Source organism: Melitaea cinxia, chromosome 11 (assembly GCF_905220565.1).
Source record: "Melitaea cinxia chromosome 11, ilMelCinx1.1, whole genome shotgun sequence".
NCBI lineage: Eukaryota > Metazoa > Arthropoda > Insecta > Lepidoptera > Nymphalidae > Melitaea > Melitaea cinxia.
This window is the reverse complement of record NC_059404.1, coordinates 2,016,118-2,030,420: the sequence shown is the minus strand read 5'-3', so window position 1 is coordinate 2,030,420 and position 14,303 is coordinate 2,016,118. Positions and strand designations below refer to the sequence as shown.

Sequence of the window (14,303 nt, the reverse complement as noted above, 5' to 3'; positions counted from 1 at the left end):
TTTTCGAGTTATATCTAATAACGCGTTTTTACTTGACTATTTTTTCGTCGACCTACGTTGTTGTACCCCATAACTTTTTACTGGGTTTACCGATTTTGATTATTTTTAGTTTAACCGAAAGCTGATGTTTATCATGTGGTCACGTTCATCGAGATCTGATAACAGCTTTTTGAGTAAACTTTGATAACGCGTATTTACTTAACTATTTTTTTGTCTACCTACGTTGTATTACTTGTCGATATGATTAAAGTTGTTTTTTTTTCGTTTGCGAGCAAATACAGTTATACTTTCTATATTTATATATTCCATTTGTAATATTATAGCTTCTCTCTACCACCTCTATGCAGACGATTTCCAAATATACTCTTACTCTACTTTAAGTAACTGGCCTCAATGTGTATCTCGTATAAATAGTAATCTACTTGCCATTACTACACGGAGTAAAGCTTACAGATTAATAGTAAACCCAACCAAGACTAAGACTATTATTATAGGAAGTTCTAAATTAATTAGCCGTTAAATCTATTTCAACTACCTCCTGTAATTTTTGAGGGGGTTGAAATTCCACATAGTGAAAATGTGAGGAATCTAGGCGTTTTTTTTATCAACACTAATCATGGAGCCCGCAGATTTGTGAAGTCGGTAGTAAGGTTTTTGCTTCGGCCGCATCTTCGCAGGCTGCGTAATCTACTTCCTGTTTCCACCAAAATTGCTCTTGCACATAGTTTTCTATTGCCAATTCTGGATTACGCGGATACATGTTATCTTAATATTACTGAGGAGCAGATCAAAAGCTTGAGCGAATTCCGAATTAATGTATCGATTTGTATTTGGACTTCGCAAATATTATCATATCTCTGAATGCCATAAATAGCTCAAGTATTAGCTCCAAATTCGCTTTCGCAAGAATACGCATATTCTCAACTTACTTTACTCTGTTCTATTTAACCCTGTTGTACCTGCTTATCTAAAGCAACAAATAAAAATTAATCGCAAAATGTGTTGATAAGCGCAAAACTCAACAACGCCTGGGCCAATTTTACCAATACTTTTTTTTTTTAATGTTCGTTGAAGTCCAAAGATGGTTTTTACTTCGAGAAAAATTCCGGGAACACCACTTTTCTTTTTCCCATACAAACGTGTCAATTTGAACTTTAATGCAATAGCATTAAAGTTCAAATTGACACGTTTGTATATTAGGGCGCATTTTACGTAAGTTATTAATGATTAAATTGATCTTAATCGTAGACCGTATTTTTATTTAATTTATATACAGTAAAAATGGTATTAACTAGCTATTTCACATTACTTATTATATTCTTGGGGGGGGCGTTAACAATGGAAAATTCCCGTTTTTAAACTATAGCTCCTATCGATTCCAAATTTGGTACGAATCTCCTATATATATGACATAGAAATAATCAATGAGCGGACTTTAGGATAACTCATCCCCAATAAGGATTGCGGGGGTGGGCACTGGGCGTTAACAATGAAAATTTTAAATGTATGTAACTTCGAAACTACTGAACCAATTTTTATCACTTTTTTTAAGCATCTGTAATTTGGTCTAACTTAGAAGATATGGTAGTTTTTATCTCAAGTGGACACGATAGGTGACGCTGCTATCTGTATGTAGGTCCGAAACTACTGAATCAATTTTTATCGTTTTTTGTAAGCATCTGTAATTTGTCTGTCTGTCTAACTTGGAAGATATGGTAGTTTTTCTCGTCACAACGTCTGCCGAGTCCGCTAGTATCATTTTAAAACAGACCGTGTCGGTGCTCTAGCCAATTAAGCTATGGATGTACCCGTTAGATCATTTTAGAATTCCCTAATGTGTGGGTAACACAAAAATAAATAATATGAATTAAAAATAGCATGGTGTCGTAAAAAAAAGATTTTAATTGTAATATGAATCTTTGAATAGTTAAGGGTTCTTTAAGTCCTCCCAGTCCCTTACTTGCGGAAAGCGCAGCTATACAGGGGCTCGCCAAATAGTTTAACCTGATAATATGTATAAGCATTTTTGTATAGAACCTCATTTAAATTAACCAATTATTTAATATAGGTTTTTATAAATATTAGACAACTTTAAAGGAAATTAAACGAGTACTAAGCCAAAAATATTTAATACACATTTTTTCGGTGCGATTGTGAATCAGCGAACGTGTGAGTGTGTGAACTTTCAACACAATTCGTTAACATATCTGCATAAACGGTAAGAGTTATTAATCCAACACAATTACTCTCTTAGTATTCTTACGTTCTTGATGAGCTCTTGATTATTTATTAATACAATATAATAAATATCTTAGTGATCTTATGTACCTGATAACTTAAAATTTTGCCATTACAATAATTTTTAATCACTGCACGTAAAAACTGTACTTGGTCTTATTTTAGTACAAGTTATTGGAATGTTTAATTCCAACTAAAGTTAATTAAGATTCCTTTTACCTTCAGTACCTATTTCCTTTATGTACTTAGATGGCACCGATAAAAATGTTGTAATTGCAAATAAAGTTTTTGAAACGTACTCAAGGAAGTTGGGAACAAGCCACTTGGCCTTTGATCATCTTACGATCGCATATTTTCTTCTTTGAAATTCCACCACGACTTTGGAAGCTGATTATTGACGACGTGATTTACTTGGATTTCAGTAAATAAACAAACGAACATTTCATTTCATTTTATTGTATCAACATTACTATGTAATATCATATTTAGGTACATTAATTTGAAAAAAAAATCATCGAATTCCTAATTTATCCAGTCGTAACACTTTCCGTACCGTAAAATAATTAATTAATCTAATAGTAGAAAAAACGAACAAAATTATGTTATGCATTTCTTTAAGAACTGAAGACATACTCTATTGCAGCAATCTCTATCTTTCGTACACTGAAAAAGAAATATCAGTCATTACTTATATAAACTTTTTTTTATACAACTCGGTCAGTAAACAAGCGTACGGCTCACCTGATGGTAAGAGATTACCGCAGCTTATAGACACCTGCAACACCAGAAGCATTGCAAGCGCGTTGCCGACCCAATCCCCAATCCCCCCAGGAGCTCTGGTCACCTTACTCACCAACAGGAACACAATACTGCTTGAAAACAGTATTATTTAGATGTGATCTTCATTTATTTTAAGTTAATTAAATACTAGGTATATAGTTAATTTCGATGGATTTTTGAAGTTATTCTTCTTTTGATGCGTTAGGGAAAAATGTAGAGAGTAAATTTTTACGAGGTGCGCGCACACCGGCACAAAAAAACCGACACCTTGAATTTAGCTAGTCAACAAAGAAGTTAGCAACGTGAAGTTAGCCAGCCAATGAACTCAATGAAGTATAACTTCTTACGTGCGTACATAAGTAAACACGCTTTTTTGTTATTGTCTTAAAGCATTCGACCATACTATATTTGTACTTGCAAAAGCAACTAAATGGTGCTTAGATGTTTCCTATTTTAGGCAATTTTTAATATATATATATATCATATATAATGTATGCTAATATAATAAAATAGATACATCAAAATGAAAGACTAACAATACACATAATAAGCTCAATAATATTATCTGTTAATAGTTATCCGTGTATTTAAAATAAAGCTTTTTCTGTTTTATATTAGTTTTTTGTTTATGGTCTGTAGTTTTACATCCACCTATGTATTATTCAAAACATTTGCCTCAGCAGGGGTAACAACTGATGACTATTCCGCACGTTTTCGGCTGACTTTTTAACCGACTTCCAAAAAAGGAGGAGGTTCTCAATTCGACTGTTTTTTTTTTATTTTTTTTAATGTATGTTATACATCAGAACTTTTGACCGGGTAGACCGATTTCGACAAATTTCGTTTTAATCGAAAGGTTTTGTGTGCCAATTGGTCCCATTTAAATTTATTTGAAATCTAACAACTACTTTTCGAGTTATATCTAATAATGCGTTTTTACTTGACGCTTTTTTCGTCGACCTACGTTGTATTATACCACATAACTTTCTACTGGATGTACCGATTTTGATAATTCTTTTTTTGTTGGAAAGGGAATATCCTTACTTTGGTACCATGATAAGGAAACCAGGATTTGATGATGGGATTCTAGACAAATCAAGGGAAACTCTCGAAAATCCGCAATAAATTTTTACTGGGTGTACCGATTTTGATAATTTTTTATTTAATCGAAAGCTGATGTTTATCACGTGGTTACATATAAATTTTATCGAGATCTAATAACTACTTTTTGAGCAATCTTTGATAACGCGTAGTTGCTTGACTATTTTTTCGTCGATCTACGTTGTATTACTTGTCGATGTAATTGAAGTCGGTTTTTTTTTTTCGTTTGCGAGCAAACACAATTATTTTCTATACACAGCGCTATCGTATCGAAGGAAATAAATTTTATCATCTACCTAACAAGCCACAACCCATTACTATTTATAACTAAAAACTGAATTGACTGAAAGTTAAAAGTATGATAAACATTTGAAAATTTGCAAAAGATAACACACTTACAGCATATCCATATTAAGCACATGATTTATGGAGTGCAACTTCACTTCTTTCTTTAATGAAGGACGCATTTGAAATCTCGGCGTCGCACAAGAAATAAATAAGCAGAAGTTTTAAGCTTGTGCGAGACATTTTGGTTACAATTTTGATTGAGGCTCTAATAGCGGTAAGCAAATGATGCAGGGTGTAGCGACAGTCAATATATATACACCTGCATTGATTCATTATGTTAATCTTTATAGATATTGTGGATGGTACTCTTCGTCTTGTTATCTGTGTTTATTATCACATTAAAAACGAAATATAGCTCGATGTTGTACATCCTACAGCAAAAAAAAGTAACCCTGAAAAAATATATCGTTTTGTATCTTTAATATTGATGATTGCTATAATTTAAAACTTTTAACTGGGTAAAAAACATTAAGACATTCAGTAATTCAGTGAAAAAAAAAATGTTACCCTTTTTTATATGAATCTAATATTTGTGGATAAAAAGGTTAACAAATCGAAATTTTTTAAGACATTTTCTACTGAGAAAATTTTATCTATACCAATAAATAAAATTGGAGTGTCTGTTTGTAATATTAAAATAACTGCTTTTTACTGAATGTTTCTTAACAGAGATTGCTTCTGGTCATATTGAGTGATTTTCATCAGAAGATCGAAGTTATCCGATCGTACGAAATAGCCTATAGCTTCAGCCTATCGCAGTCTACTGCTGGACGTGGGCCTTCACAAGTTCTCAACTCAACTTCCCGGTTCTCCGCCGTCCTCATCCAGCTCCCAGCATTGGTACAGCGGGCCGGATGGTGTCCCATACTGCATTCGTCAACATGCGGTCTCCGCTCCAGGATACGTCTACTGCAACGGCCATCGGTCCTGTGACATAGGTGACCAGGCCAATGCCACTTCAACTTGCTTATTCTACAAGCTAAGTCCGTTACTTTCGTTCTCTTACGGGTAGTCTCACTTCTGATCTTATTTTTGAGAGAGACCACAAGCACCGTCCCACAGCTCGTTGAGTGTCTTTGAACTTGTAGAATAGTCCCTTCATCAGTGTACAGACATAAACTAGCCGACAAAGGTTACATAACTTCGCGAATTCTTGAAGGTTTTGATAAAACCTACATAATGCTTCGTCAATTTTTCTCAGCCTCTAAAACCATTCCCTCTATGACACGTTCTAAAATCTTGAACATTCTTATATAAAATTTTCAGGTACATTCAAATATTGTTCAGAAATATTTACAGAAACAGTAATTTATATTATATTTTTATTTATACCTATGTTTAATACGAGAAGGTTATACAGCATTTTAAAATGCTAATATAAGTAGACAATAATGATAAAAACACTTCAGTTAAATATTTTTGAGTTCTAATTAAAATAAATCAAATGTAATAAACATTATTTTTAATATTATCACACTAAAATAACTATCTTATAGTTATTTTACAATTGCCGGAAAATTAATATTTTTATTAAAAGTAATTTAATAACTAAAGCATGTTATCGGTTCAAGTATATTATAATAATGATAAAAATATGTGGAGTTAGTGGCGTTGTATTTCAAGCGAGATATGAATAATCTTACAATAAAGCACAGTTTTTTTTGACGAGTAACTGCGTAGTTTCCTGCTAATTTTGTTGTGTAGAATCTACATTATGGATCGGTGGTAGCTTCACTTTTCTTCAATTAATTAATTATAGTAAACTTGCTTTTACCCGTGGCTTCGCTCGCATTGATTTTTTTAAATAAAATGTACTCTATGTTACTTCTAATACCTTCAAGAATATGTGTACAAAGTTTCATGATGATCGGTTATGTAGTTTTCGCGTGAAAGCGTAACAAACAAACTTACATTCAAATTTATAATATTAGTAGGGATAAGAAAAGTAAAGGAATTTAGATTCTACAAAGAAGAATCGGCAAGAAATTCCGCAGTGTCTCTTTTGAAAATAATATATATAAACTGTGTTTTAGTACAAAATTAGTAATATCTTGCATAGATACATAAGTCCGCACATCTTTATCGTCTATTTAATCCTGCACAGAATAATACGCTTAAAATTATAACATCTTATCATTTTGATTTATACTTCAATAAAGCAAATTTAAATTTAGAATTTTAAATAAATTATATTGAATTTAAAATAATTAAAATTTAAGTTTGGACCATTATAAAAAAAAAACCGAGTTAACCCTAGTTTCCTATTTAATCCATTTGTTGGACAACGCACTTTGAAAATAGATCCGTAGTAGCATATACGCACACTACAAAATGACTATTACTTAATTAGTTGCGTTCACGAAGACACATTCAAAGGAAAAGTTCGCGAAATACAATAATTAATAATAATAGTATGTATGCGCGTCAACTCAATATCTTTTTAACCGACTTCCAAAAAAGGAGGAGGTTCTCAATTCGACTGTATTTTTTTTTTTTTTTTTTTTTATGTATGTTACATCAGAACTTTTGCCCGTGTGGACCGATTTCGACAAATTTTGTTTTAATCGAAAGGTGGTGTGTGCCAATTGGTCCCATTTAAATTTATTTGAGATCTAACTACTACTTTTCGAGTTATATCTAATAATGCGTTTTTACTTGACGCTTTTTTCGTCAACCTACGTTGTATTATACCGTATAACTTTCTACTGGATGTACTGATTTTGATAATTCTTTTTTTGTTGAAAAGGAGATATCCTTAGTTTAGTACCATGATAAGGAAACCAGGATTTGATGATGGAATCCCAGAGAAATCGAGGGAAACTCTTGAAAATCCGCAATAACTTTTTACTGGGTGTACCGATTTTGATAATTTTTAATTTAATCGAAAGCTGATGTTTATCATGTGGTCACATATAAATTTTATCGAGATCTGATAACCACTTTTTGAGTAATCTTTAATAACGCGTAGTTGCTTGACTATTTTTTCGTCGATCTACGTTGTATTACTTGTCGATGTAATTGAAGTCGGTTTTTTTTTCGTTTGCGAGCAAACACAATTATCCCAAGTACCTATTTACGCATAATCTTCTTATTGGATATCCGAAATATAAAGTTTATCTAAAACTTCAATAACAGACTTTAAATATAAGAAGGTAAGAAACTACTAAAACTTGTGCAGCATTTTTTTGCAAATAAGACTACATCCACGGGCTTTTAATTACCCTGCCCTTTTTTCATTCCATTTTTATTTTATTTATTTTAAAATGTAGGCGTATTTCTACAAAATCAATAATCATCTATCTTAGTATCTAGTGTCTCTAAGGAAGAACGTGGGTCAACCAAACGGTTCTTAGTCTAACTTATATAATAAATACCACTTGTACAGCATTAGTATGTATTCTAATACTATTATTAAAAACAACCTTAATCTGAAATTGAGAGGCCCTGGGTGTTACCGCTTATGACAGGGTTAAAACTAGTAATAATAACGACCCACAACCCTGCTGAAAGTTTCAAATAAAAAAACGTATAATTAATTGTATGGGAAGTTATTGTAAACTATTGTGTGCTTGAAACATGGATTCCAAAATTTTCATACAATTTACACACAATTTTTATCTGTTTTTATCTGGATTCAGATAGAACTATCTGGAAATTTTGGAATTCCTGTTTCAAACACACAATAGTTTACGATAAATTCCCATACCTTCATCGTTTTTTATTTGGAACTTTCAGCAGGGAATTAAACTAATATGATTGATTGTCGTTAACCGTCTAACCGTCAATTTGCCATTTCAGCAGTTTTGTAAATACGATCCCATTATTGCCAGATTATTGCTATAGATTTGTTATAAGGACAACGCACGCACGCATTCAGCCTGTAACATTCCACTGCTGGACATAGGCCTCTTTCTTCATGTAGGAGAAGGATTGAAGCTTCCTCAACCATGCTGTTCCACTGCGGGTTGGTGGATATAATCCCTACTATAAGTTATAATCGCTATCAGGTATATATGATTACAACCGAAACTTCATAGGTTTCGGACAGAAATCTAAACTGGACATAAATATTTGTATTTACAAATATTCATCCCGAGCACGAAGCGAACCCGCAAACCGTCGGTGTTTTAGGCGACTACTTTCACCACTACACCAGAACGGTTGTTATAAGGTCATCAACATTTATTATAGAATCAAACATTTATTATAATATATAAATATTTTTACTAATCAACCAGATGAAGTAGTATTGTGTTGCTGCGGTGATTAAGGTGACCAGACCTCCTGAGGGAGATTGGAGGTAGGGTTGGCGACGCGCTTACGATGCTTCTGGTGTTGCAGGCTACGGTAATCGCTTGCCATCATGTAGGTTGTAAGTTTGTTCTTGTTCCTTAACGAATTCTTCTCAAATATTACATTTATATAGAGTTGGATTTAAAGAAGCTACTAAATATCTAGCAAACGAAAAAACTGAGTTCAATTACATCGACAAATAATACAACTTAAGTAGACGAAACAAATTAACAAACGCACAAGGCGCCACTACGAATTTCAAACGTTCCCCTCGATTTCTCTGGGATGCCTTATTATACTACCACCCTAGGGATAACTCCTTTCTAATAAAAAAAAAGAATGAGCAAAATCGATTCGTAAACAACCAAGTCGTCCGCGAACACACAAAAAAAAATGTAAGTATATACGTTTACATATTTATATGTTTTATTTTTTTTAATAATTATGTAAGTCTATCATATCGTAGTTTTTATCTATATATTATTGATTTTTGCTCCTTAATTTGTGCACACTTCTAACCGCTGCTACTGTATCGTGTCCAGTACCCAAAGGTTATCTGGAACAAATCGCTATTAAGCGATAAGATCGCCTATGTACATCTTGTATTGTATCTTTTTTATATGTGTCTGTATTTCGATGTACATTAAGAATAAACAAATAAATAAATAAATACGTTCGAATTGAGAAACCTCCTAACCTTTTTTTGTGTGCAATAAAGCTTTATAAATAAAATAAAAAAATCCTCCTCCTTTTGAAGTCACTTAATAAATACCTAAAAGACGGAATGGAACTCGAATGGAATTCTCCTATATTTTTTAGCCAGTTTAAAAGTTTTACATTAGTACAATTATCAAAATATATACTAAAATTTGAAACATTTTCTATGTAAATTTTTTTGCTACAGGATAAATATATACATATATATTGTATATATATCGTTTTATTTTTCATTTTTAATTCCATAATAAACGCAGATAACAAGACGACGAGCACCATCCATAATACCTGTGAACATTAACATAAAGCGTTAACGTGAGTATATATATCGACTGTCGCCACTGCACCCTGCATCATTTGCTTACCGCTATCAGAGCTTCAAGCCAAATTATACACAAAATGTCTCGCACAAGCTTAATACTTCTTCTTGTTTGTTTCGTGTGCGTCGCCGAGATTTCAAATGCGTACTTCGTCAAAGAAAGCAGTAGCAGTGTAGTTCGTCAATCATGTGCTATGTTTGGATCAACTGTAAGTTCGAGTTGTCTTTTTCAAATGTCTAAATGTGTATCCACAGTTTAACTTTTAGTAATTTCAATATATCGGTTAGATTTTGCAAAGCCTTGCGTCTCATTTGGACCTTGATGATAAACTTCATAGAACGCATATACCTACTTGTTAATTATCATCAGGTGCCTTGGTTATTTTCACCCGAGCGCTACATGGGCATTGAGGTTATTATGTGTATTCTTAGTCTTATATTTCAACTAGCTATGCCCGCGACTTCGTCCATGTGGAATTTAACAAAAAAGTTATTGTTCAGTTCGCAGACTTATAAACTAAGGAAATTTCTAAAATAAAAGTAGCCTCAGTTATTCCTTATTACATCAGCTATCTGCCAGTGATAGTCCTGTCAAAATCGGTCTACAGGCCGACAGACAGACAATTTTTTTATAAAACGTTATTTTGGTATATGTACCGTGTATACATCCATATGGATTTATTAAAAAGCGGTTATTTTTAATATTACAAAAAGACACTCCAATTTTATTTATTTGTATACAGATGTGTAGCGACATCTATCGAGCAGCATACGAACTAGGGAATTAAAGCAAACTGACGTATTCTACATCGCGCTATCAAAGTGATTGAGTATATATACAAGAACCCGACCGAACCGTTGGGGCGGCCACCGGCCCACCAGACACAACTCCCATCTGGTCGGAGGATCCTCCCTTTTCAGTGGGGGATGAGGAACTGAAAACCCTGTCCATCACACCCACCAAAGATGTATCTAATGACTGATATTTCTTTTTCAGTGTAAGAGCGATGGAGACTGCTGCAATGAATCGTGTGTCCCAATACTGAAGAGATGTGTTAAATTCTAGTTGGCCCAAAAGACGTTTCTGTCTGAACTGTCAAATCCAAGAACTGTCGCATACCCGAAGTTGAAAAAGACAATTTTATGCGCCATTTTCTTAAATTATCATTACGTAAGAACCTTTTACAAAGTATTAGATTTAAAAAAAAAAAGATAAAGTAAATCAGTAAAATTATTATCAAGTTGTGACGTGACCAAGAGAAATATCCATTCATTTCTATATCTTGTATCTGTAGCTTTATACCCTAATCAAAATAATAATGTGTGTGTGTAAATACAGTTAATACAATAAAATGAATTGAAATATACCTTGTCTATTTACTGAAATCAAGTTAATACATTCCAAAGTCATGTTGGAATTGAAATGAGATAAATCTGGGCACGTGGCTTGTTCCAAACTTCCTTAAATATATTTAAAAAAAATTATTTGCTATTACAACCTAATCCTAATCTATATATACCTACGAGTACGTTCATAGTCAAAAAATATCGCTGACATATACCTAAATACATAAAAAAATACTTAAGGTAATTGGAATTTCGTCCCTAATTAACTTTATTTGGAATTAAACATTCCAATAACTTATCGCTGTCCTAAAATATGCTATAGAGTTTAAGTATATCACTAAAAAGAATATAAATATGAGGACAGGTTTTGTGTAATGTGATTGAAAATTATCATAGCGCCAAAATGTTTAAGTGACAGAAACTTCTGAAAAATAAAAGCCTGTTTCACCAGGTGTGGATAGACTTTTTTCCAATAAGCAAATAAGTTACGATTGGACTTTACTTGCAGGAGGTAGAATAAGCCATGAATACCTGTTTCCCCCAAAATAATAAACGATAGCTTCTAGATTTATTTTTGTGAATAGAAATATCTTATAAATACAGTTAAATTCGATGGTGAAAAATAATAAATATATCAAAAAAATGTATCTGTTGGATATCATCATCCGTCAAACAGCGTTATTCACAACCGGTAAAACTAGCCCTTAAACAGTAATTTTATTGTATTAATAATTCTTACCTTTCAAGAAGATATATTAGTATAATATATTAAATGAATCCTTCTCCTACACGGAGAAAGAGGCCTATGCCCAGCAGTGGGATGTTACAGGCTAAATGAAATTTATTATAAATTTGAAACCAAGTAAAAAAAAGCGAAGACATGTGTATAAAAAACGTAATGGTTTAATACACGTTGCCTCGTTTAATTTACTCTGGAACAGACCGTCTAGGGAAGTACCTCAATTTTACAGAAGATGACATCTGTAAGGTGACCAGAGCTCCTAGTGGCCCGTGGATAATGTCGGCAATGCGCTTACCATACTTCTGGTGTTGCAGGCGTCTATAGGCTACGATAGCCGCTTAGCATTATGTGACCCGTACTCTAGTTTGCCGACCTAATTGTGTGAGAAAATAGCTATTACAGAATTTTTTTTGTCGTATCAAGATTATTAAAAAAAATGACATAAATAAAGTAATTAAATAATTTATTGATTTATAACTATTTAATATAAAAATGCTTAAAAATATTATTAGGTAAAATAACTTATAATTTTATAAAATTAGCGGTAGCCCGCTGCTCCCTTCCCTTAAAAAATGATTATATTTACAAAAGGGTGCGGTGTTTACTTATTTTCATTAATAATATGCGAGTAGTTGTGTGTAATGCTGGTTTTTTAAAGTTCAATTGAACCTAGGCTACTTGGGCCTACTAAAAAACTTATCCAATGGGTATAAAATGCATGTATGCAGTACGACTTTAATATACCACCACGCATGTTTCTCCTTATATTTATGACACAAGAATGATATGACAATATTATTGAAGTAAGCGATGAAATAGGAGATGTCTACATTTCTTATACTATCTTTGAGAGAGACCACAAACATAGTCCATTCCATAGAACGTTGAACGACTTTGAACTTGTGGACTAATTCCTTCGTCAGTGTCCACGCTTCCGACACGCTCACGTCGTATAAAACTATGAGTATGCAAAATGTCATACTCCTTCTTCCGCGCAATTTTCGTAAAAACAGGTACAAAGTTTTTTCTTGCAAGACAGACAAGGGCAGGGTAAAACGTAAAATGTGAAAACTTATTTTTTACCGATATAAAAAAGCAGGTGCTGGGTCAATTTACGATTCAAGCAGACATTGACACTTGTTGATTGCACCCCTGCGCAAAAAAGATGCGCAAAGCATCGTCGCTACATCTTGTCTGAATAGCAGAAGAAGTGAAATTTCTGCATTGTAGTGTTTTCCTAGTTGGATAATTTTCCAAGGCGGAAGTCCTTGTCTTTGCCGCCCTACAGAACGGAAGTAGAGGGTCTTAGCTTCCGGGAAAACCTGGAGGAGGGCAGGAAAATGTCTGACTTGTGGGCGGCAGTACTAGGATCCCAAATAATGTAGGAGGTCGTCAAGTAAAACTCTTTGATTATTCTACGCATGCGTCAAATTATTGATTTTACACCCTTCTTGAACATACTAGGATGAATAAGTACGGATGTGGTATTTAATAATTTAATTTTTAGTAAAAAAAAAGCTATATTGAATTTAATTATCACAAAAAATATTTTATTTGCTTAAAAAACCAATTAGTCTATCAGTAAACAAATTTCTAAAGTGATTTATAGCCTTTAATATATTCAAATATCATTATTGATCATATTAAATAAAATGCGTCTTTTCAATGATCATAATTTTTACTGTCATTTTTGTCATTATAAGTAGTAGACAGTTCCACGCAAAAATTCATTTTCAAAATTTACTAGGACACCTTTTTTCTACATGGAGAAGGATGCCATTGCTTAGCTGTGAGTTTAGTGATTTAAAAAAGTGGAATATTTATCTCTTGATTATTACGTAGTTAATATTAATTTCCGTTGGTTCATCTTAATTTCTAATTTTTTTTATCAAATACTATCCGAATTTCAGTCATCCAAATGGATTGTAAAAATAGAAACGTAAGCATTTTGACTCAAGAACAATAAACACTGTTATAGATTTTTTTTTTTTTTTTGAAAAAATGGTAGATTATTAACCAAGGGGATAAAGCAGTGTCTTCTGTCGCGGGTGACGATTTAAATCGCGAGCGTAACGAATGAATCGAGGTTTACTGCCGAGCGTAGCGATGTATAATGAATTATATACAAACTCAATGGTGTAAACAATCCCTTAGTTAATAATCTACTATTACAGCATATCGTGCAATTTATGCATCCTTGTTGATATTTGTAGTCCAATGCTCGTTGCTTCCTTGCTTATGATACCCTAGTACAGTGGATGTCAGGAAAACTTGTTCGATGAAGGTGATTTGGAAAAATAACCACTCTTTCTTTCTATAATAATTACGTGAAGAAAAAACTTTGTACACCTTTTTACGAAAATTGGATTGGGAAAAATGGACGGAGAAGTATTAAGTTAAGTTTTAGCAGCGCTCAGG

General features: G+C 32.9%; 3 long non-coding RNA genes across 3 annotated transcripts in view; 1 reads left to right on the top strand and 2 right to left on the bottom strand.

Annotated features, from left to right (window-relative positions):
• Positions 1 to 12,237, bottom strand: part of LOC123657864 — a 38,526-nt gene extending 26,289 nt beyond the window's left edge. The window contains exon 1 of the long non-coding RNA XR_006743788.1: positions 12,181 to 12,237. This is a non-coding gene — a long non-coding RNA (uncharacterized LOC123657864). The remainder of the gene's footprint in view (positions 1 to 12,180) is intronic.
• Positions 2,675 to 4,724, bottom strand: LOC123657862. The gene is made up of 2 exons (XR_006743787.1): positions 4,519 to 4,724; positions 2,675 to 2,901 (listed from the first exon to the last, which is right to left on the bottom strand). It is a non-coding gene; the product is annotated as an uncharacterized LOC123657862 (long non-coding RNA).
• Positions 9,804 to 11,012, top strand: LOC123657861. Its single transcript, XR_006743786.1, has 2 exons — positions 9,804 to 10,005; positions 10,794 to 11,012. It is a non-coding gene; the product is annotated as an uncharacterized LOC123657861 (long non-coding RNA).
• Positions 12,238 to 14,303: the final 2,066 nt, after the last annotated feature.